Source organism: Camelus ferus, chromosome 2, assembly GCF_009834535.1.
Source record: "Camelus ferus isolate YT-003-E chromosome 2, BCGSAC_Cfer_1.0, whole genome shotgun sequence".
In the NCBI taxonomy this organism is placed as follows: domain Eukaryota; kingdom Metazoa; phylum Chordata; class Mammalia; order Artiodactyla; family Camelidae; genus Camelus; species Camelus ferus.
Window position 1 is genome coordinate 29260418 of NC_045697.1, and position 23243 is coordinate 29283660.

At 40.7% G+C, this 23243-nt stretch overlaps 1 protein-coding gene across 2 annotated transcripts in view; it reads right to left on the reverse strand.

The window, feature by feature from the left end:
- The window catches only part of RBM47 (RNA binding motif protein 47), a 214140-nt gene that overhangs the window by 150734 nt on the left and 40163 nt on the right, over positions 1 to 23243 (reverse strand). For both annotated transcript variants that reach the window (XM_032496501.1, XM_032496527.1), the window contains exon 3: positions 3617 to 3699. The gene's annotated coding sequence lies outside the window, so the exon portion shown is untranslated. The remainder of the gene's footprint in view (positions 1 to 3616; positions 3700 to 23243) is intronic.

The following is a 23243-nucleotide window of genomic DNA, read 5'->3' on the forward strand; positions in this document are numbered from 1 at the left end:
TTCCAATTATCTTAGCTCCTAGTTGTGGGGAGAGGGCCAGGAAATTCCAGCCAGAGTTTGTGGACACTTCTCTCTTTGAAAGTACGGAAACCCACAAAGAACCCCAAAGATCTGTGCCCTATGAAAATTAGATGTGCTGACCCTCTGCAGATGCTTCGAATTCTGTGACAAACAGAAGGGCAGCAAGACAAAGAACTCAGGCTTGATGTCAGTAAGATCCAGGTTTGCGTCTTGGCAGTTATGGGGTTATGAGCAAATTACCTAACTCTCTGAGCTTCAGTTTGTGGCTGATGGCAATACCTAACTGTAGGGTCATCATGAGGATTAAATGAGACGATACACATAAAAACACAGCACTGGACATCCGCTAAGTTTTCAATACATGCTAGTTATTTTTCTTAAAGATCAAAGACCAGGCACTAAAATCATACATGTGAGGCCTAAATGAGGCATGCAATATATAAATGCAAAGAGCTTAGAACAATGCCTGGCATATAATAGTTGTATAACTGCTGTTATTACTGTTATAATGACTTCCCTATATAACAATGCCTTGTAACAGTGGCTACATGATGAGTGATTGATTTTTGTGGGGAGGGAAACTTCTGTTATTTCTTATGGAAACTGAACTTATAAAGTGAAAAAGGCAAATATCTTCTCAGTGGATTTACTTTCTACCTGTTTCCCTCATTTCTCTTATTTTTACTTGAAATGGAAAACTTATTGGTAAATGGGATAAAATCACTGATCTGAACCCAAGCTTTCTGTTGAGGCTGGTGATATTTTGCCCAACAGAAATTATTCAGAAAAAAACCTTATGGGGGGGGGAGGGTAAAGCTCAGTGGCAGAGTGCCTGCTTAGCATGCACAAGGTCCTGGGTTCAATCCCCAATACCTCCATTAAGAAATAAATAAATAACTTATAATGAAAAAGAATATGAAAACGAATAGATGTATGTATATGTATGACTGAAACATTATTCTGTACACCAGAAATTGACACATTGTAAACTGACTTGGTGGGGAGGGTATAGCTCAAGTGGCAGAGCGCATGCTTAGCATGCACGAGGTCCTGGGTTCAATCTCCAGTACCTCCTCTAAAAATAAATAATGCTAATTACCTGACCCACGTCCCACCAAAATAAAATAATTACATAATACAGTAATAAATAAATAAATATTTTAAAAAAAGAAAAGCACCCCATTATAACCTAGAACATGCAACTTGACCCAGAGAGACCTCTCATCTCCACAATTTCCACAGTGTCTCATTTCCTCCTATGGTGGCCAGTAGCTACCCATAGAAGCCTTTTTAAAGAACTCTTTTCTTTTTTAATGTTGATGTCAAATCCCCACTGGATCGAATGTGTGCAAATTTAACACAAGTTATTCCTGGGCACACATTAAGCCAAAGCATTTAGCGCAGTGACTAACCCTAGAACACAGTCATCAGCCCACAGATGGAAGAATGAGGGAGGGCAGTGTGAACTCCGCTGGAAGGGCATCTGGGTTTGTGGTTTCCATGCCACACCATAGGAGGGCCTGTAACTGAATTTTAAAAATGTACTGAGTTCACAGAAAAGGGAATTAAGTATAGCAGGGGTTCACTTCGAACATTAATCTCGGAAGCCAAATCCTTCATTTTGAGAAAGGCCTTCAATACAAGGAGTCCCTTGACCTTCGTTCTTCCTGCACAAACAGCTCTGCCAAAGCCCGCCTGCTTAGACTGCAGGCTTTTCCCGCCTCACCAGCCTGCTGAGATGGAAGGACCCCTGATGTAAATTACAGGCCCTTAAAGGCCCACTCAAGACCAAGACATGGTTTTGTTATGGCGACACATGCTGTTAATTCCTTTATATTCCTTTAAGGCTTATTCCCCACCAGAGAAGACCTACAGATTTCCTTTTATTTTATAAAGGAAAACAGCCTCACAGAAGCAGCTCAATCATTCAGCAATAACTTATTAAAAAAGATTGTCAACATAAAATTACTAACGTTTATTAAATGCTTACTAGAGTATTTGCCAGACGCTGTATTAAGCACTTTACATGTATTAACTATTTAATCCTCACAACAACCCCAGGAGATAGACTGTTATTATACCCATTTTACAGAGGAAGATGCAGAGAGCACAAAGCAGGTGACACTGCTAAGTTCCCATAATTAGAAAGTGGCAGAGCTGGGGTTTAACCCAGGCAGTCTGGCTCCAGCATCTGTGATCCTAACTGCTGTACTCCATGGCCTCACAAAAGAGGGTCTGTGTATTCTAGTAGCAGTAGTGCCAGTGTAAAGACAGTCTGGCATGCGGTAGGCAGTAGGCAATCAGAAAACGTTTGTTGAATGACTGAGTGAATGTGGACATACATTTGAATGTTGTGATATCAGTTTGTAGAAGTACATGTCAAGGAAGGTAGGGTTTAGCTCATCTAGGATCTGAGGTTGAGGGTCACATAACAGAATGAGTACAAATGTGTCTTCCAAAATATGGATAAGGTTTCATTTGACATACATTGTAGGGAATGAGTATTTTACAGGGGAGAATTCATTTCAGGTATGGCCAAATTGAGACCATAAAAGCCACATAAAAATAATGTGAATATTCTCCTTGTTGCTTCTATTGTTTCTCTGCTTGGAATATCCTCGTAGACACCTTCCATCCATCCATCACCAGCTGAAGCATAGTAGTTAAGAACACAGTCTGGACCCAGATACCTGAGTCTGAATCCTGTCTCTGCCACTTACTGTGCAACTGTGGGCAAATAAGTTAACCATCCAGGGCCTTTAGCCTCCTTGCCAGTACCCTCACCATTAGGAGTATTAGGAAGAGTCCACGTGTTACTGTAAGTGGGGTGCTGGCAAGAGCACCAGACCATTATAAGCCCAATGTAAGTATTTCTTGTTGCGATTCACCATCCAGCTGTCTACCTATTGCTTTATCCAATGAACATTTATCAAGCATCTACTCTGTGTCAAGTTCTGTGCATCATGCTGAATATAGAAAAACAAATGAAATATGGTCCCCATCTTCAAGGAACTCGTATTCTATAGCAAAGGTTAAGCAACCAGCCGATGGCCTTACAGTATGTAAATCCTAGAAGTTCGGGGCAATCTAATCTCGGCTTGAGGGGTTAATCTAGGGGAAGTGATATCAGCATTGAGAGGCCTGGAAGTTGCTTAGGAGTTGGCCAGGTAAAGAAGATGAGAAGCGTATTTCAGGAAAGTGAAAATCACCCCAGAATAAGTGAGACAGTGGATTCAAGGGTGTGAGACACCCTTGAATTCTCTGTAATTCAAGTAATTCTCTGTAGCTAGAGGGTTAGATGGCTGTAGTATAAGATGAAATTGAGAAATAGACAGGGACCAGTTAATAAGAATCATCTGTTATGCCAAGGAGTTGAGAAGGGTTTGGAATAGGGAGTATGGAGATCAGATTGGGATACCTGTTAGAGTCTAGGGTACTGGCAAAGTAGATGGAGAAGAAAGGATAAAGGATATATTTAGGAGGTAAGAGTCATGGGGCTTAGTGACTAATCAGATTTTGAGGGTGAGATAGGAGATATAAAAAGGTTTGGAGCGGAAATAATCATTTATTCCATAAACATTTTTTGAATACCTACCGTGTGCCATGCACTGTTTTAGAACTTGGGAAAACAGCAGTGGACAAAACAGGCATAAATCTTGTCCTCATGGAGTTTATATTCTGGTTGGAAGAGAAAGAAAAAAATAAATAAGTAAAATATACACCAAGTTTGATGACAGTAAGTACTAAGAAGAAAAACAAAGCAGGGAAGGGAATAGAAGGATAAAGCAGGGAAGAAAAATAAACTTAAGGGAAGGGATAGCTCAGTGGCAGAGTGCGTGCTTAGCATGCACAAGGTCCTGGGTTCAATCCTCTGTACCTCCATTAAAAATAAATAGATAAATAAATAAACCTAATTACCTCCCCCCCCAAAAAAATTTTTAAAAAGAAAAAGAAAGCTGAAGTGGGTTGCAATATTTCAATGGTGGTCAGAGAAGTTCTCTCTGAAAAGGTGACCCTGAGAGGGACTGAAGATATTGAGGGTCAGAGCAATTAAAGCACCCAGAGGAAGTGTACTCCAGGCAGAGCAAGAGTGTTGCTGGCATATTCAAGAACAGCTAGAAGGCTGGTGTAGCTGGAGTGGAGAGATGGAAGGAGAGAATGATAAGAAATGAGTTAGGAGGATAATGGAGCCATGAGGTCAACCAGAGTGTTGGGAGAACGAAAAGAAGGCTAGAGACAGGAACTCTGTACTGAAACAGGAAGAAGAGTCCACGGAGAAGGCTGAGGAGAAAGTGTTAGTCCTAGAAAGAACGAGACTCAAGCAGGGCCTGTCAGGGAACTATATTCAACACCTTGTAATGGCCTATAATGAAGAAGAATATGAAAAGAAATATATATATATATGAATCACAATGCTGTGCACCAGAAATTAACACAACATTGTAAACTGACTTTACTTCAATAAAATAAAATTTAAAAAGGAAGGCCTGTTCACAAAGTCAAGTGAGGCAAAGGGTTAAGTAAGATAAGGATTGAAAACTACCATTTTGTTTAGCAACTAGGCGATAACTGGTGACCTTGACAACGATGTAGTGGTAAAGCCGGGTGGTGAAGGAATGAAGACAGCAGGTGTAGACAACTCTCTCAGATAAATGGACTTGAAATGAAGAACAAGGATAGGATAACAGCCAGAGGAGCAAAAGAAAGCTCGCCTTTGGAGAGGAGAAAGGCCTTGGAATGTCTATAAGCTGAAGAGAAAAGTTAGTCAGATAGGACTGGGTGTCCTAGATACACAAGACAATTCATTCATTCATTCATTCATTCACTCAACAAATATTTATTATCTACCCAGAGTCACACACTGGATGAATAGAAACATGATCCATTCCCTCATCTTGGAAAGATGGACACATGTGTCACTGCACATAATACAAAGTGAGGAGGGTAATAGAGAGAGATGCAAATGCCAGAAAGAACCCAGTAATTCTGCCTGTGTGGAAAGGAGGGGAAAGTGAAGGAAACTTTCTAGAACTAAAAATGAGAAAATGAAGGGTAGCAGGGCATTCTGGTCAGGGAAGGTCAGGAAGGACAAGGACTAGATTGGGGGAGGGCAGTGAAAGCACTTAGCATCCAGTGTGACGGGAGCCGGGGGGGTGGGTGGTGAGGTGGCAGGATTTGCAGCTGGTAAGGTGGGTGGGGGCTAGCTAGTTAAGAGACTTGAAAGGAGAATGGTCTTCATTCTTATGGGTGATAAGATTTTGAGCAGGAAAATGACATGATCATAGGTGTGTCTGAAGCACAACACAGAGGATGGCTTGAAGGGGGGAGAACTTGGGAGCGGAGAGACTAGTTATGCGGAAATTGCAGTGGCTCAGGAAAGAGATGACAAAATTCACAGGGCAGTGGCTATTCAAGAGATGCTGAATGTGGTAGATACCGTGAATTACTTCATTCCACTCTGCTTCCAATGCACTTTCTTGTCCTGAAAGCCTCGAAAGCTAAAAACCACATTTCCCAGACCCCTTGCAGTTAAAGTTCCAAATGTAATGTGAGTTCTGACACACAGATCCATTCTGTGCAAGGTTTAGAAGGTAAAAATGAGGAGGGGGCCAGGTTTCTGGCTGCTTCTGCTGTCTCTTCCAGCAGGCACAGCTATAAACATGTAGGATGTTCCTGTGGCGTCATCCTAAGGGTCTGCTGGTTTTGTGGGTAGAGAGAGCACAGAGCACAGGGCACCCATTTTTTTTTTTTGCTGGTGTGGACCTGGTAGACGTAGCATGCCTCTGTTGTAAACATGGCAGTGGTAGCTTTCTGATCCCAGAAAAGTGATGTCTCTGAACTCAGTGGTTATAATGGTGGTTTTCTGACTCCTCACCTTCCTGATTGTGGCAATGCAGCAGCTCTCCTGACAGGCCAGTTCTGCAGCGTTACTGTGGAGGGCAGACCTCAAGCTCCAATGGAATGCTGTTCTATCAATTGTATAAGCACCTAATCGCATATATTAAATCCCTTTCTGATTAAAACAGCTAGAATGATTTCTATTTACTGTAACTGAACCCTCCCTATGTTGAATAAATAGAACTGAGAGAATTTGATGCCAGCTGAATGCAGAAAGGAAGAAGGGAGTGTGTGGCAGTGAGAAAGAGAGGAGGCAACTACTTCCAAGGTTTCTTGCTTCTAGCCATTGTCTCTGGCCACCCATCAAAATAGGGACTCATAAAGAGAATTGGAGACTTGCAGGTAGGAGAGTGGGGCCTTTCATGAGTTGCCAGGAACAGGTTCTCCACTGCGTCCAGCTATGGGGCAGGCAGTTGAAACTAACTAGGTCATTACTGACTAACAGAGGAGCAGAAGGAGATTCGGTTCCTGAACCTAAGTGGCATCTTTACTGTAATGCATCAGTGACTCACACTTTCAAGTTCAATTCTTAAATGAAGAGTCATATGAAATAGTCATACACAATGGCAGAGTTCGTGAAATTTATACACACTTAACTGTCTGTTCCTGGGGGCAGTTTCTCCCTCATGTCTTACTATTCAGAAAGCTTTAACCCTAGTAGTACCTCCTTTCTTAACTCCAGTAAGACCAGTGCATTCTTTCTTTTTTAAAACAATAATATGCTAATCCACCAGCATCTTTCTTTCAGAGCCTAACTGACACAGTATTACTCAAATAAAATCACATTCTAACTTCAACTTATTACTTTGGCAATGACAACCACTCATTGTGACCCATATGACTCCTCCACTCAAAAATATTAAGTGTTTCATTGTGGATTTTACAGTAAACCTGGACAAGTAATAAGGTTTCCTTTTTCTCCCACCTCTCCCCCTCCCCTCCTGCTCCCCCCTCCCCCTCCCCTTCCTCTCTTTCTCCTTCTTCTTTTGATCTGATTCCATTTATTGTCAGCACAGGGACCATGACTCTAAGGTTGTAGGCAGTTGAAAGGTAAATGGACCTCAGTTCAGCTCATTTAATTCTTTGGACAAATAACAGCTTGACACTGCAAACTTGAGATGGGAACATGTGTTTTCTGTTTTTACTGTAAGATTCAACGGTTTACACAGCTGTCATTAAGCATGTACCCAAGTGTATACATTTCTTAATGGACACGAGGACTGGAAGCAGGAGGTAGAAGAAGAAGCATTTGCAATCTGTTATAAATATTAGCACCTATTTTTTTAAAGAAAAAAAGACTCTTGGTAAGACTTCAAGATGGATTTGAATATGTCTTTATTGTAGCATTGGTGACGTTTGGTTATAGTTAATTAAATGCAAATAATTCTGCCCAACTGGATTATGAGCCCTCTCCTGGGGGTGCAGAAACTGCCTTGTTGAGCTGTGTTTTCCCAGTTCTAAGTAGAGGTCCACATGATAGGCACTCAAGGAATGCTTGATGACTGACTGAAGGAAGTTTCTAAACTGGGGGTCAAGGGACAATATTTTAGTACTGGTTCTGCTTCAGTTTCCTCAACTATGAAATGAATCTCCAGGTCTTAAGTTCTGTTACTTCCTTGAAGGGCTTCTTATCCATAAAACTTTTTTGATCTCTAATGGAAAAAAATAATCTTCCTAAAACATTTGAAGTATAGCTGTTTAATGAATTCAGTTTGGTTGTGCCTTCAGTAGGGATTGAATGACCTCTTGAGGTTCTTTTTGGATCCCATGGTGGTGGAATCCTATTAACTCTCTTGAGATCTGGGTCAGATTCACTGGGTGTGGAGCCCCATTCCAGAAATGAGTTGGCTATTAAATTGTTTCTATTTTCCTCTTGTTTACCATCAGGATATTTCCCCTTTCCATGGGGATTTTCTGAAAAGGTCACACAGCCACTTCAGAAAACTATCCCCTTGTTGAATGACAATGATAGACCTCTTTCTCTGGTTGGCAACCAGAAGCAACTACTGTCCGATTTAGGCAGAAAGAGGGGGCTAGGCCACTTAGTTGGCCAAGGGCAGAGGGAAAGTCCAGCCTCCAATGATGACATTAGGACTGTGACAAAATGTCTTCCCTGGAAGTGACAATTAGGCACAGTTCCACTGAGGCATTGCTGGAGCAGCACAAGGGGAAGGAAGCATCTTCTGTGACCAGCTCTGGGCCTATAGAGGAGATCCAAACTACTTTCACGCATCCTGTCAGCAAGGCCTTTGCAGTCCACATTCAAAACACATGAACACAATAATCTAGTGCCCTTTGGGATCAAGGATAATCCTGCAATAAGCAGTGAAGAGCTCTGGGTAGGGCTATGAGGATAAACCAACATGGTCATCCATTTAATCAGATACTGTCTGAGTCCCCGAAATGTGCTAGACCCTGCACTAGGTGTTGGGCTCAGGCTGGTGCTTGAAATCATAGCCCATCTACTGATAGTCTGGTTGGGTACAGACTATTATAATGGCATATATAATGTACAACTATTATAATGTCATAAGGGTCTTGCTTTGCCTGGGAGGACAGAAGAAGGAATGATTAACTCGTCTCTGTTAGCACTGCCGATGTGTCCATCCGGTAGTGGTGTCTGGGTGTTGCTTCACCTTTCCGTCTCACAACCTGTCCCACTTCTATGGCACTTGGCTCACCTGACCATGGCACTCTCCTGCCCAGACCCCTCAGTGACCCCTATCCCCTATTCAATAAAAACTCAACCCCTTAGCCAGGAATCCAATTTGACTCCCACCTTCTTTTTCACTTTTATTTCTTATCGCTTCACTAATAGTCCGTAATTCATGGTGCTCTTTCCATGTCTCAGTGCCTTTCTTGTCTCATGCTATAGGGGCCTCACTCACATCAGGCCACATGTATCTGTCCACACCAAAAACTGCTGCAAACATCTGCATTTCTCTTTCTGTGGCTTTTCTTTGGCTGGGGGAGCACCCTAGGCAGAGCAAGCCAGAAGTGTCCCTGGAAGCAACTCCTCTTCTTACTCCAGCTTCTTTGCCCTTCCGTGGGCATAACTCTGAGACATGCTTTATGCTGCACTGACTCCCAGAGCTGCCCAAAGAGGTTGAGCTCCAGTTATTCACAATGCCAACTGTCTTGCTAACACACCAGCTTTTCCATTCCTGTTGAATTCCCCACTCTCCTGCTCTTTCCTGGGGTCATCCCCCAGATTAACTATGGCATTCAAGTCCTTGTCTCTCAGTCCACTTCTGCAGGGATCCAAACAGTCTCTCCTTTCTCCTCCACTTTTGCCCTTAAGCCACTCGTCTCCAGTCATTGGAGCTCCTCATTCTTAAAGCTCTGTTGGACGATCACCTCCTCTGTGATGTCATTTTCATCCACCACACTCCACCATGCAGGGTGAGGGTCTCCTTCCCCTGAGATCCTTGGCCCTTTACACAGATCTCTCTTATGTGCGTCACACAGCATTGTGATTACATGTAGGCATATTGGCCTTTGCCCACTAGGAACTATGACTCACTCATCTGTCAGTCCAGGCCCTAGCAGAGTGTCCTGTATGGGGTAGATGCCCAATAAATATTTGATGAAAGAATATGTGAATATGTGTCCTGGCCATAATCCCTGCACGCACAGGAGGGAGCTTGAAGCCATGTTCCTGACCCTGCACTTCTGGGCCAAGGGGAATTCTTACTTGTCTTGAGAGGTCAGGAATCCTCTCCTTGCCCCTCCCGCGGGACTGACTGTAATTGTGATCTTACTGCAAAGAAGGGGGTCCTTTCAGTTCACAGTAAGTCTCCAAAAAGATTTGCCTAGACCCTTAGGAATCCACAGAGTAAATTCCAAGGGTGTGAAAAGTGGCCAAAGGCCTGAGGGCTGGTGGAGTGGCTATAAGAAAATTGCTGCAGATAAGCCCCAGGCAACTCAAAGATGCCATCAGTCTTTAAGAAAGCTGCTATCTTTGTAGTTTTTATCACAGGGTGAAACCCAGCTCTGTAGTAAACTGCGGGCTGAGTAAATAGCCCAAAAGGAGATGTAATCCTGGAGAGGAATCTAAGACTTTCATTTGAGCAGGCAGCTGGTCTTTAGGGAAGGATGATTACAGCTGAATTTCTGTGCTTTGCTTGCGGTGTTATTTTAAAAATCTCACTGCCAAGGAAGACCTGTCCTCCTGTGAAGAATCAGGACCAGCAGGGATCCGACTGAAGGTACAGGCTGATGCCCCACAATGTTAGACCTCAGACAAACAAATAGAAACACAAATTCCAGAGCCATGGTCCTCCCTGCTGAGCAGAAATGGAAATGAACTAAACAGGCTGCAGTGTCAGAAATGGGAATTGGCACAGGAAAATGGCCCTGAGCTCCACCGTGTTATTAGTGGAAATCAGGAAAGAACCAAGGAGGATTTGAAGAGGGACAGTCAAGGCACTAAGGTGGCAAGGAAAGAAGGAATACTAGCATTTTTTAAGGGCTGCCATGTGCTGGGCAGATAGCACTTAATTATTTCTTCTATCAGCCCTTTGAGCTATTATCATAGACATTGACAAGGAAAAAATAGAAGCCCAGAGAGGTCAAATGATTTGTCCAAGGTGTCCCAGCTAGGAATGAAATTTAGGTTTAAGTGACAAGAAGAGTTTGAAAATAATTCATACCCAGTTCAAAACACAAGATGACCATCATTGTTTGATTTAGGTCACGTGCTCAACATAGTCAGGGATCATAACTCAAAACTTGTGCACATATGATTTTTCTCCTCTGTGCATTTGTAAATTCACTGCCTTTGGGGGTATTGTGAGGTAGGCACTGTGACTGTGGGAGAAAGAAGGGGGAAAGGATCTTCTAGAAGATCAAATTTAAAAAGGCCTAACTTTTTAAAAAAAGAAAAAAAGAGGCCTAAATTTTGGAAAATCTCCAAATTTGTGTTTAGCAGTGTACTTGGCTTAGGAAGGAAGGAAGGAAGGAAGGAAGGAAGGAAGGAAGGAAGGGAGGGAGGCTGCAAGCATAGGATTTAAATTTTCATACCTCCTAATATTGGCTGTGACCATAGGGAGACACTGAAATACCACGGGATTGGCGAGTACTGCCCTACTTTCGATTCTGCCCAAAGCAGGAAGGCTTAGGTATGTCACGAGAAAGCCTCTTGTTACCGCCTTAAGACCAGAACAAAAACATTGGGAGGAGGCTCCCATCTTGACAGCATGATTTCCAAAGAAGCCGTACTAGTCTTATGACTGAAATGTCTCTAATATCACAACTGTGTAACCAGCTGATATTTAAACTGATCATGGAATCCATCACATACAATTATGAAGCTAATATACATTAGTTTTAGTAAAAGGGAGGAGGGAGAACTCTCTTTGAAGATCAAAGAGAAGAAGAAAGAAACCTGGACTGGAACCCTGGACGTGCGGGTTCCAGCGCTGGCTCCTTCAGTAGCTGAACTTCCTGTGCTAACTTTGCCTCTGTCCTTTCCTCTGCTTTCGTGAAGGGTCTGTGTCAACGACACGGAAGAGGACTTCCAGCTCCAAAGATCTAAGGGAATGTTTGGAGACTTCCAAAGAGTTAAGCACTTGAATGTAATTTGGAGCTGGCTGGCTATAAGATGAGTCAGAAATCAATTCACGGTGTATTTTTATTGCTCTTCATTTCAAACTTCCTAATTTGGGTGCTATTAAATGAGAGAGAGAGAGAGAGAAACTATGTAAGAGGTAAAAAGAAAAAAGCCAAACAGCAAATAAAACTTTAAAAAACAACAAATATCTTTTTAACTACTTGAATAACAAAGCTAGGCACTTCTAGTGTACTAAAACAGTTCTTTTGGGTGGCAACAGTCACACTGTGGAAAGAACATAGACAAGTTCTGAATCCCAAAGTCCTACATTTGAATCACACAGCTTTAACACCTATGTTATAAACAACACCGGAGTAAACCTCTTCATTTCTTTGAGCCTCAACTTCCGCATGTCAAAAAGAAGAATAATTCTAACAATAGTAGTAATAGCTACCATTTATTGGGTGCTTTATGAGCCAAGCGCTGAGATAGGCTCTTTGTATTAGGTCTCCAAATCCACCCCCACCTCCGCCCCACCTCCCCCGCAACTATAGGAATTAGCTGTTATTACCCTGATCTTACAGATAAAGACATTGAGACTAACGAAATCTAAGAGCAGAGCTGGGATTCAAACCCAGTTTGGTAGGACTCTGAAGCTTATTCTCTCATCTACCCTCCTACAGTTCCCCAAAGGATAATAACATAGATCAAACAAGTTGATATTTGAAAAGATACAGTGTGAATGGCAATATAGAAGTATTCTATACAATATTCATTGTCACTACAACAGTAATGATAACACAGCGGTAACAGCAACAGTAACGGTGAAGTTTTAAATGTTCATACTCAAAGTGAGTATCCAAACAGATGCATGTATAGTTTTATTTGAATGTCTAATCAGACAGTGACTAGAGGATGACTCCAGGCTAACTCGACTCTGGGAGCTTCCCTCATCAGTTTTCATCATTGAACGTCTACACTTCTGGGTTCAGGGAAAAAGTCTGCAGGATCAGATATGTTGATATGTGAGAAACAGTGCAGAGAAGATATAGAACATAGCGAAACCTCTTTGTGCTCTACAGTTTTATCACCGAAAGTACCATCTGGCCAAGCCGATCAGAAAATAACCAGAGATTACCAGCTGGTAAATTTTACCTTTTAAAAAAAATCAAGCGAAAGGCCCAATAACCTATTAGCATAGTAAACCTGGATTGTAGTCAGTAAAATAAGGGGCACACTGTCCCTATGAGTCATCAAGGCTAACAAAGACTCCCTCTGGCCTTTTAGAGCTGGACCACATTAACTTGAAATTGAATCTTAGCACAGAGGAGCAGCGCGTAGCTCCTTTAAAAAAGAGGATGTGGGAAACCAGATGACTCAAGCAGGTGGCACGTGTGACCTGGGAGTCTTGATCCCACTGAAGTATCAATGCCTGTCTGAGGAGCCCTCCTCCCTATCTACTAATTCAGTTTCTTCAGTTCCTTTAAAAAGTCCTGGCTCCTCTCAAAACTGTTAGAGACAGATACAGAATGTTAAATGGGAAAAGGACCTTAGAATTTATCCAGTCAAATGTTTTCATTTCACAGATGAGAAAACAAAGGCCCAGAGAGGTGAAGTCTGATGGCCCCCAAACTTGTCAGCAGCACAGGAAGGTCACCTATCTCCTATTTTCCATACGGTGTTCGTCCAGCATGTGATGCTGCCTCATCCCATCCCTTGCCCTTCAGTGCTCCCACACTGCTTGTGACACGTGTATAGTTGCATATCACTCACATAGGCGCTAAGATCTTTGGGAAGACAGTAATCCCAGAGAATTCTTCACAGGAAGTAGATAGTATTTCCTATGTGCACAATTCTAAGCACTTTATACAAATAAACTCATGAATCTTTACAACAACCCTAGGAGATAGGTACCTATTATTATCCCTATCTTACAGAGACACAGAGAGGTTAAGTAATTTGCTCAAGGTCACACAGCTGGTCAGGGGTTGAGCCAGCATTTAAACCCAGGCCAGCTAGCTCTAGTATTCATGTCCTCATCAAATACAAAGATGTGTAGAAATGATTACTGGTTGCCTTGGAGAGAAGAAATGGGTGGTTACAGCGTCTGGAATGAGAAGACTTTCTTTTTCCTATAAATCCTAACAGACTGTATATATTTTTGTCATATACATATGTTACTTATTCAATAAACAACAAACAAAAAAGTAGTGACTATTGTGCATGTCTTTTAAAAATAGTTCTAAAATGGATGGTGGTAATGGTTGCACAATACTGTGAACATAACTGATGCCACTGAATCATACATTTAAAAATGGCTAAAGTGGTACATTTTATAATATGTATATTTTATTACTCCCCCCAAAAAGTTCTAAAAGCCTTTTTGGCAATGACAGGGAATACTGGGGTAGTGTTTTCCAAGACTTCAAGCAGCATATTTGGATCTGGAGCCTAAATATCTCGGTATAATTCAGTCAACATTTATTGTGCACCTGTTAGATTTAAGGTTCTGTGCAACTTACGGCAGAGCATACAAAAATGATAAATCTAGTCCTTACTCTCAAAGAATAAATGGGAGGCAGCTTGGGTGATGATAACACGAAGTCAAGAGGAGGAGCTGCTTTTTGGTGACCCATGATGTACCAAGTACAGCCGCTGGCATACAGTAGGAGTTTAATCAATGTCAGCTATTATTATTACCATTATTTGACTCTTCTTAGACTTCCTTCCCTCTTTTGTAAAATCAGAGGCTTGGCTTAGATAACCTACAGAATCTATCACCAGGAATAGGAATGGTCTACTCTCTGTTCTATTGGTGAGCAACGTGAGGCAAGACATGCTAGAATGACTTGTCTCACAGAATGAGAAAATAGAAGTCTGGATGACAAGGGGCAGGATCAAATTTTGAAGTGACCAGTCTATTTGAGTTCTTCTGTGCCCATGCCACACAGCGGCCCCCGCCACGGGTCTCAAACCAGCAGTGCTGGAGCTGCCTTGTTCTGGCTCTCACAGCTGGTGAGCCAGTCGTTAAACATAGCCATTATTAAAATTAAATTGCAAACTTACAGTTAAATAAATTCCATTTAAAGCAACATAGGAAAAACTTAAAACATTATTTCATTGTATTTTGTATTATCTCTCTTCTTAAGGTGATTTACATCAACTGCATTTGAATGATGGAAGGAGTAAGTAACGATGGCTACTGGGCATCCATTTCTTCCCAACTCCTCGTTCAGTGATACCAGATTAGCAGTCCGAAATCAGCCAGGGTAGGATTATTTACACCGTAGAAATCAGCAAACAAAACAAATCAGCCTTCAACCTCTCCCAAAGCTGGTTGTTAAACATTTACCAGTGCATGACTGGCTCAAACCAGCATGTACAATATGGGTCTCTTGGAAGGACTGTCCTATTACTCTCAGACAGAAGAGTGCATAATTATCATCCCATTGCATGTAGATCAGGGGCCATGAAGTAACAGGCTATGAGACATGACCCTCTTATCCTGTTTCCTTAACCAAAATAAAATAAATAATTCTGTATATTTGGCCCACAGCCAAGGAACTCTCATGTTTGATTCTTCATCCCCTGCCTGCAAGAGCTAATTACAGTGAGGGGTATGCAAAGCAATAGTTCTTTGTGTTCCCAGTGAAATAATGGCTTAGTCACCCCTGAGAGTGTGAAGGCTCTGCACTTCTCCTCAGTGCAGTGAACACAAATCCCAATCTGATGGCATGTGACTTTTTCTTTTTCTAAATGAATCAGACTTCATGAATAGAAATTTAGCCTTCCTCCACCCACTCTGGCCCAGCTATGCCAGTTAGCATACTTCCAGTTTTTCTAGTTGAATTGATTCACCAGTAGTTTTAGGAGTCTGTTGGTTCACGTGTTCAGTTATGATACTATCAAAGGGTGATGGAATCCTTGCTTTGCAAACTCATTGATTACGTAGCAGAAATTTGATTCTGTGTTTGTGTAGAGAAAATAAAACCCACCACCAAGATAGAGAACTGAGCCCTCGGTTTGGGAAGGGAATGTTTTCTCTCCAGGTTTCCGGGGCAAAGCTAGACAAGTGAGCCAATCTGGCCGAGGTTTCATTGCCTTTTCTGTAGATCCAGGACACTGCAGGATGGTTTTGAGCTGTGTACCAGGTCATGACTGGACACAGACGTCCAGGCCTCAAGACCCTAAACGTTGACCAACCCTGGTGCTCCCCAAGCCATAGGTAATTCAAAATAAAATTTCCAATAACACAAAACCTGGAGGTTATGTGGAGGGCAGTGTAGAGTCTTGGATAAGCACATATCCATCACTAGAGCCAGACTGCTTGGATCTGAATCTTGCCTTTCCCATTTATCACTTTTGTGACTTTGGGCAAGTAAGATCTGTGTCTGTTTCATCATCTGTAGAAAAGGGACAAATAATGCTCCCTACCCTTACAGGGTTGATGTGAGAATTAAATATGTTAAAATTTGTAACACGCTTAGAGAAGTACCTGGTTCATAGTAAGTGTCATATAAATGCCAGGTATTATTTGAACCCTGACATGCTTTGTAATTATTTTTGGATTGAAAGTTAATTGAAGGCGAACTGTTACTTAATCTTATTTACTTATTTCCAGGTACCTTAGACACATGACCTAGCTCTGAGACACCAGGCAGGTGTCTTGCAATGCAAATTCAGATGCCAATCATCAAACAGTCCTTCTGTAGCTTGGACCTAGAATTCAAAGTGCATTCTAGTGGTTAAGAGTCAGGACTTTAAAGTCAGACACAGAGAGTTCTTGTTTGTTTGTTTGTTTAACTTTTTATTTTTAAATAATTGTACATTTAAACAGAAAACTTACAAAAATAGTAGAGAGTTCATGATGACCCCTTTACCCAGCTAACACCAGCTACATCGTTCATCTTTCACTAGTACAATTATTAAAGCCAGAAGGTTAACACAGAAACTAGTCTGTGAACTAATCTGTAAACCTTACTTGAATTTCACCAGTTTTCCACTAAAGCCCAGGATCCAACACAAGCTCCTACAGTGCATTTAGCTGTTGTGTCTTCATAGTAGCCTCCAGTCTGCAGCAGTTGCTCAGTCTTTGTTTTTCTTTCCTGACCTTGACATTATTGATGAGCATCAGCTCATGTCTCGCAGTTTAGGTTCTTCTGACATTTATTTGTGATTAAATTGAAGATTGCCTTTTTGGCAGGAGTACCATAGAAGTGATGTGTCCTTGGTGCATCATTTCAGGGGGAACAGGAGGGGTTTATTTGTTTGTTTCTATTTATTTATTTATTTTTCCAGGCGCAGGGAGGGGGGCGGGTAGTAATTAGGTTTACTTATTTATTTTAATGGAGGTACTGGGAATTGAACCCAGGACCTCTTGCATGCTAGGCATGCTCTCTACTGCTGAGCCACACCCTCCCCCGGAACAGGATGTCGATAGCTTTGATTAGTAGTGACATTAACCTTGATTACTTGGTTAAGGTTTCTCCACTGCAATGATACACACCTATTTCCCAGGATATAAAACATTGTTATTAACCTCAGAATAAAGGAAGATTTTTTTTTTTTGGCATGCCAGAGCCTCTGTAACAGTGCTTTATTTTGTATCCTGTTCTATGAAAGATTTTATTACCCAACATCTCATGTTACCCAACATCTTGATGTACTATATTATTTGAAGTAAAAGAGACAGAACTACTTTAAAATACAATTTGAGCAGCAGCTCAAATGAAAAATTGCTTCGGTTACTTCTATGCAGTGCTCATTTGAGTAGGCTTTATCATGGAGTAATAGACAAATGGAACAATACTGTAAACTTAAAATGACATGTATAAAGGAAAATTTACACTGTAATGAACGTGTGAGACAAGAAAAAAATAACGAGGCCTATGTTGTAGATATGTGCCATGTACAGTCATTAAAGAGTAATTCCTGCATGGAAAAATATTAAGCCAATGAAAGAGCCTAGAAATCCATATGGAGGAAGAGTAGTGCTGTAAATGCAAAATATCAGAGCTTGATACTTTGGGCATATGAAGCAATCAAATAGGTCTCCCCTTTAACACACAATCAAGCCCATTTCATCTTCACACACAGTATAGTTCATTTTCAGAATTCAAGAACTGGTCCTCCCAGGAGTCGGCAGGATGCTAACCTAACATCATTGCATTAAGACTACTCTTAAGGAGGATTGTGCTTTTTCTTTTGTTTTGCTATGTTTGCAACCAACATATTATAGGTAACTCAAGTTAAGTATACACGTATTACATATTAGAAGTAATGGAAGAGTCTAATTATGGCATTTTAAACTATTCTCTAGTGAAGGCTTGAGATAAAGAAAAAGTAAATGTGGGGTTATAGTAGCTAACACTTGGGTACTTGCCATATGCTAGGCACTTCTCTCAGTACTTTGCATATGCTAATTTAATTCTCATAACAATCCTGCAATATATTCACTATTATTATCGCCTCCCTTTTACAGATGAGGAAAGATAGACAGAGAGACTAAATGTCTTGACCAACATCACACAGCTAATTAAGTGCAGAGCTGGGATTTGAACCTACAGTGTGGTTCTAGGCTACCGAAGTTCTTGGCCACTGCAGTGCATTGCACCTCAAATGGCTAAGAACACTTGCGAGTCATACAATTTTCTTCCTCTAATACTATGAATTTAATATATATTTTTAAAATATACTATTTATATAATTTTTTAATATACCACAAATCTAATAATATATATTTTCTGCCTCTTAAATATGCTACAAATCCGTATTTCTGGCATTTTCTCTTTTTCCCTTTTCACTCTCTATAACACTGCTATACCTATTTACACTCTAAGCCACAAAAATGAGTACCAGGTCATATATCCAGCCCTAGATTGTCTTCTAATTTACTTATGCGTTGGGATGGTCTATGGAGACAAGGATCAAGTCTTGGATATATAGCCTATTCCCCACAGAGCACTAGGTAAGAACTAATCTTAAGGGCTAATGTTTATGGATCACCTAATTTGTGTCTGGCAATCTTCTCAGTATTTCATACTCACACTCTCACTGATTCTTCAGAACAGCCTCTGAGGCACATGTCATTATTACCTCCATTTCACACATGGGGAAACTGGAGTTAAGCGACCGTCCCTAGTCAGCAAGCTAGTAATAGGCAAAGCCAGGATTTAACCGAAGACTGTCCAACCCCAAAGTTGCTGGTTCAACCACTAGGATATACTGTATGCCTGCTGGTGCTAAATAAATAGCAGATACTCAGTAAACGTTAGTTGTAAATAGCAAACATCTGTTGAGTGATTCATCAATTGATGTTTCATTCATTTCTTTATTCTTAATGAAGGAGGGAAGATAGAAAATCAGGAAGATGGGGAAGAGACAGTTAATAAAATAGAAGTGGCCAGGAAAATAACTGAACCAGGGGCTGGTGACCAGGTAGATACGAATGCTTGGGGGGTTTAGGGGAGAAGCAGAAGAGACAGTGACATCCTTGGCTGATGTCATGGTTGGAAGTCACACTGGCATCATGCTGGGATTATGCTACTACAACTGTCTGGTGTGACTTGAGACCAGGTACTGCAGTTTCCATCTCGGCTCCCTAACCTTCAACAACCTTATAATTTTGCTTGGTTTTATCATTCATCTATGATGTGACAGAGTATGTTCTGGGCCTTGGGCAGATGTAAGTGAACAAAATAGATAAAAATTCCTGCCTTCATGAAGTTTACATTTTAATTCGGAACATACAGACAATAAACATAGTAAGTAGGTAAACTATATAATGGCTTTAAGGTGGCAAGTGCTGTGGTTTGAAAAACTAGAGCAGCATAAGGGAGACCAGAAGTACTGGGGGCAGGAGGGGGAGTGGTCAGAACAGGCCTCACCTCTATGGTGGCATTTGAGCAACTATTTAAAGATGAGGTTAAAAGAAAGAAAGTAGTAAGAATGGTAAGGCCCATACTACTAAAATAGAGAAATTAAGAATGAATGTTTTGGTTCCTTAAAAAACTAAAAATAGACTTACCATGTGATCCAGCAATCCCACTCCTGGGTATATATCTGGAGGGAACTCTAATTTGAAAAGACACATGCATCCCAGTGTTCACAGCAGCACTATTTACAATAGCCAAGACATGGAAACAACGTAAATGTCTATTGACAGATGACTGGAGAAAGTAGTGGTATATATACATATAATGGAGTACTACGTAGCCATAAAAAATGAAATAATGCCATTTGGAGCAACACGTATGGACCTAGAGATTATCATATTAAGTGAAGTAAGTCACACAGAGAAAGACAAATATCATATGATGTCACTTATATGTGGAATCTAAAAAAAAAATAAAGATACAAATTTTATTTGGGAATAACATCAAAAAAGAATGTTTTATAATAAAATTACTACTGAGAAGCTGAGTACTTTTACAGAGGAAAAATTATTTGTAGCTTTCCTCCCTGGGCGGTCTGGGAGATGACAAAGCATCTATAACTCGATTTTCATCTCAATTGTTTAAAAATAAAATTTTCATCCCTGTCTAAGTGGTGGTAGCATACTTTCGAACCTTTGGTCAGTTTTGTTTGTTCATGCACATACTGTTTGTGAGTCACTGCATTAACTGATTTGTTCTCATAACCACATAACTGTAATCCACAAAATGACGATTCAAGTTACCATGGAACAGCAAAGACTGTCTTTCCTTATGTGGATCAAATGAAGCACGAAATTGGTAAATAACTTTTCAAGAAATAGCTAAAGACTTATCCTTAATATAATATACAAAGAAATACCATTAAAATAGTTTCTTAGACAAGGAATATATAAAATTGAGTATGTTTCTCAATTTGTATTTGGATAACTATTATTGAGTTCCTATCATGGCAGACATCATGCAGAGGGTTTTAGTATATACAAATTTTCATTTAACTTATTCATTCATTCAACAAATACTGAGCAGTTTTGTGCCAGGCAGCATTCTAGACACAACAGGAAACAAAGTAGACAAAATCCCTGATCTTATGGAAATGGATATATAATAGGTCAGGTGGTAAAAAGTGCTATAAAGAGAAATCAAATGAGGCTAAAGGGTGGGGGTGCTGCTAATTTATTGCAGGATGATCAGAGACGTTCTCTCCAATATGATGACAGTTGGTTTTCTGGGGGAAAAAATGTTTCTAGGCAGAGGATACAGTAGAAATGAGAACATGTTCAGTATTTGATTCTATAAGTATTATTTTATTGGAAACTGAAGGCTCGAAGGTATTGTTATTATATATGTGTCCATATCACATCAGTAATAAGGGGCAAAGTCAAACTTGACTCTGGGTCTATTAACCTCAAAATCCATGACTTACTCTTTCAAAATAGCATTTGATTTACTCATCCTAACCAAAAGAGCTACTCTTTTAAGAAAGACTGGCAGAGCATAGGACTACCAGGAATTAATTGGTGCTGCTGTTAAGTTCTATAATTTACTCTAGCCTTAGGCAAATTACAGACACTTGCTCTTCTCCAGAGCCTGTAAAATGGGGCTCAGGTAATTAACAACTCAGAAAAACTGTTATGAGAACTAATTAGCTACTGCTTACAAAATACTTTGAACATTAACAATAAGAGTGCCTTCACTCCAAGTATCACATTTTCTTCCCAGTGGAACTCTATATACCTCCGTCCCCACCATCCCCCAACTTCCACATCTGGTCCTTCTCAGATTTCCCTCTGTTGGCAAAATTAATTATCTAGTTATTACAATCAGAAGCCCAGGAGTCATCTTTAAAGACTTTTCCTTCACAAACATACATTCCCAAGTCCTGTTCATTCTACCTCCAAAATGTACCTTGTATCCATCCACATCTCTCCATCTTCAATGCCACCAGTCTATTTCAACCCACCACCCTCTCTTGCACAAAGGATTGTAAGAATTGGCTAATTGGCCTCCTCCTTTTCCATCTTTCACTCCTTTCTGATGTATTTGCCACACAGAAGCCAAGAGTGACCTCTGAAAAGAGAAATCAGGACACATTTCCCTACTTAAAACTCTTCAGTGACTTCCTATTGCAGACAAGGTAAAGTACGACCCTCTACCATGGTGAGGGTGACCAACTCATCCCATCTTGCCCAGGACTTTCCTGATTTAAGCACTAAAAGTCCTGCTTCCCAGGAAGCTCTTCAGTTCTGGGCAAATAGGGGTGACTGGTCACCTTAAGTCATGGCCGTGAGGCCTCACTCACATAAAGTGGCTCCTGCCTGCCTCATGGCCTCATCTCATGCCACTGCCCCCTCAGTCACTACACCCTTTGCACACTGGCCTTTGTCAGGTCCTAGAACATCTCTTTCCATTCTCAAGACCATGATGGTATGCCTGCCTTCCCCTTGCCTGAAATGTTCTTCCTGTGGCTATATTTTTCTCATCCTTTAAAGCTCAGTTTAAATGCTTCCCTGATCCAAATTAGCCCAATAGTTCCTATGTGCCATTCTCTATTATATCATTCTTCTGCTTCCTTCCTAGAACTTATTATTTGTCTTGATTCATTTATAATTTACCCATTTATCATCTGTTTCCTACAATTAGAATGTAAGAGGGCAGGAACCTTATCTGCAATGTTCACTGTGATATCCTCTAGCACACAGCACATGGCAAGTGCTCAGAAAATATTTACTGAACCAACGTTTTAGTCTTGAGCTCACCCCCACCAAACAACAGGTAGACCAATGCCCTGTAGGGACAGAGATCAAGGTCTTGCAAACACCACAACATCTGGTTGACCCTGCCCCTCCCCCACTCCCACCCCTGCTAGTGACTGGACCTCATTTCAAGGGGACCTCAAAAAATGTTGGTTTCTTTGAAGGCCTAAAGGTTAAAGGACTTGCCCAGAGTTACATACTCAGTTTACGTTTAACATTGGGAAGGCTAAGACTGATACTCCCTGATTCCCTACCAACTGAATTCTAATTTCAAAGGCTCTTAGTGTAGGAAGCAACCTCCATATCCCATTTGCTTTGGCCCTTCAAATAAGACTCTATCATTTGCATGTTATAACACGGGGAATATGTTCAGTATTTTGTAGTAACTATATGTGAAATACAACCTTTAAAAATTGTGAATCACTATGTTGTACATCTGTAACTTATACAATATTGTACCTCACTTATACTTCAATTAAAAAAATGAAAAAAAAAGGGACTCTATCACTGTCTCCATTTAAAAGATAAGATGTCTGAAGCCAAGAGAAACAAATGACTTTTCTAAGGTCATATGACTATTGAAAGGCAAGGAAGAATTTCATCCTTAGTCTGTCTCTAGTTCTTTTTTTTTTTTTTGTCTCTAGTTCTTAATCTTGTTTTTTTGTTCTGGACTTTGTACAACCATGCAATCAAGTATCGTTTCCATATTGAACAGGTTAGCAAATGCTTTAAAAAAAAAAGAGAGAGAGAAAACAAAGCAGTTGCAGAGATTCCTCAAGAGTGACAAATTATTTAAACAAACAAACAAAAGCAACAAAAATTATTTAAACACATGTAATGCTTTTGTTCCTGGTTCATTAATTCATTCGATTAAGATTTGAGTCTCTGCTATATGCCATGAACCATTTTGGACACTGGGATACAGCAACGAATAAAACAAAGAAATCCTCTCCACCTTTCTGGAGCTTACATTCTAGTGTGGGAGACAGGTGATAACAGATATATTTTTATGTGTGAGAAGTATCAGGTGGCCAAAGTGCTATGAAGAAAAATAAAGCAGAGCAAGGAGAGAGTGACAGGCAGGGA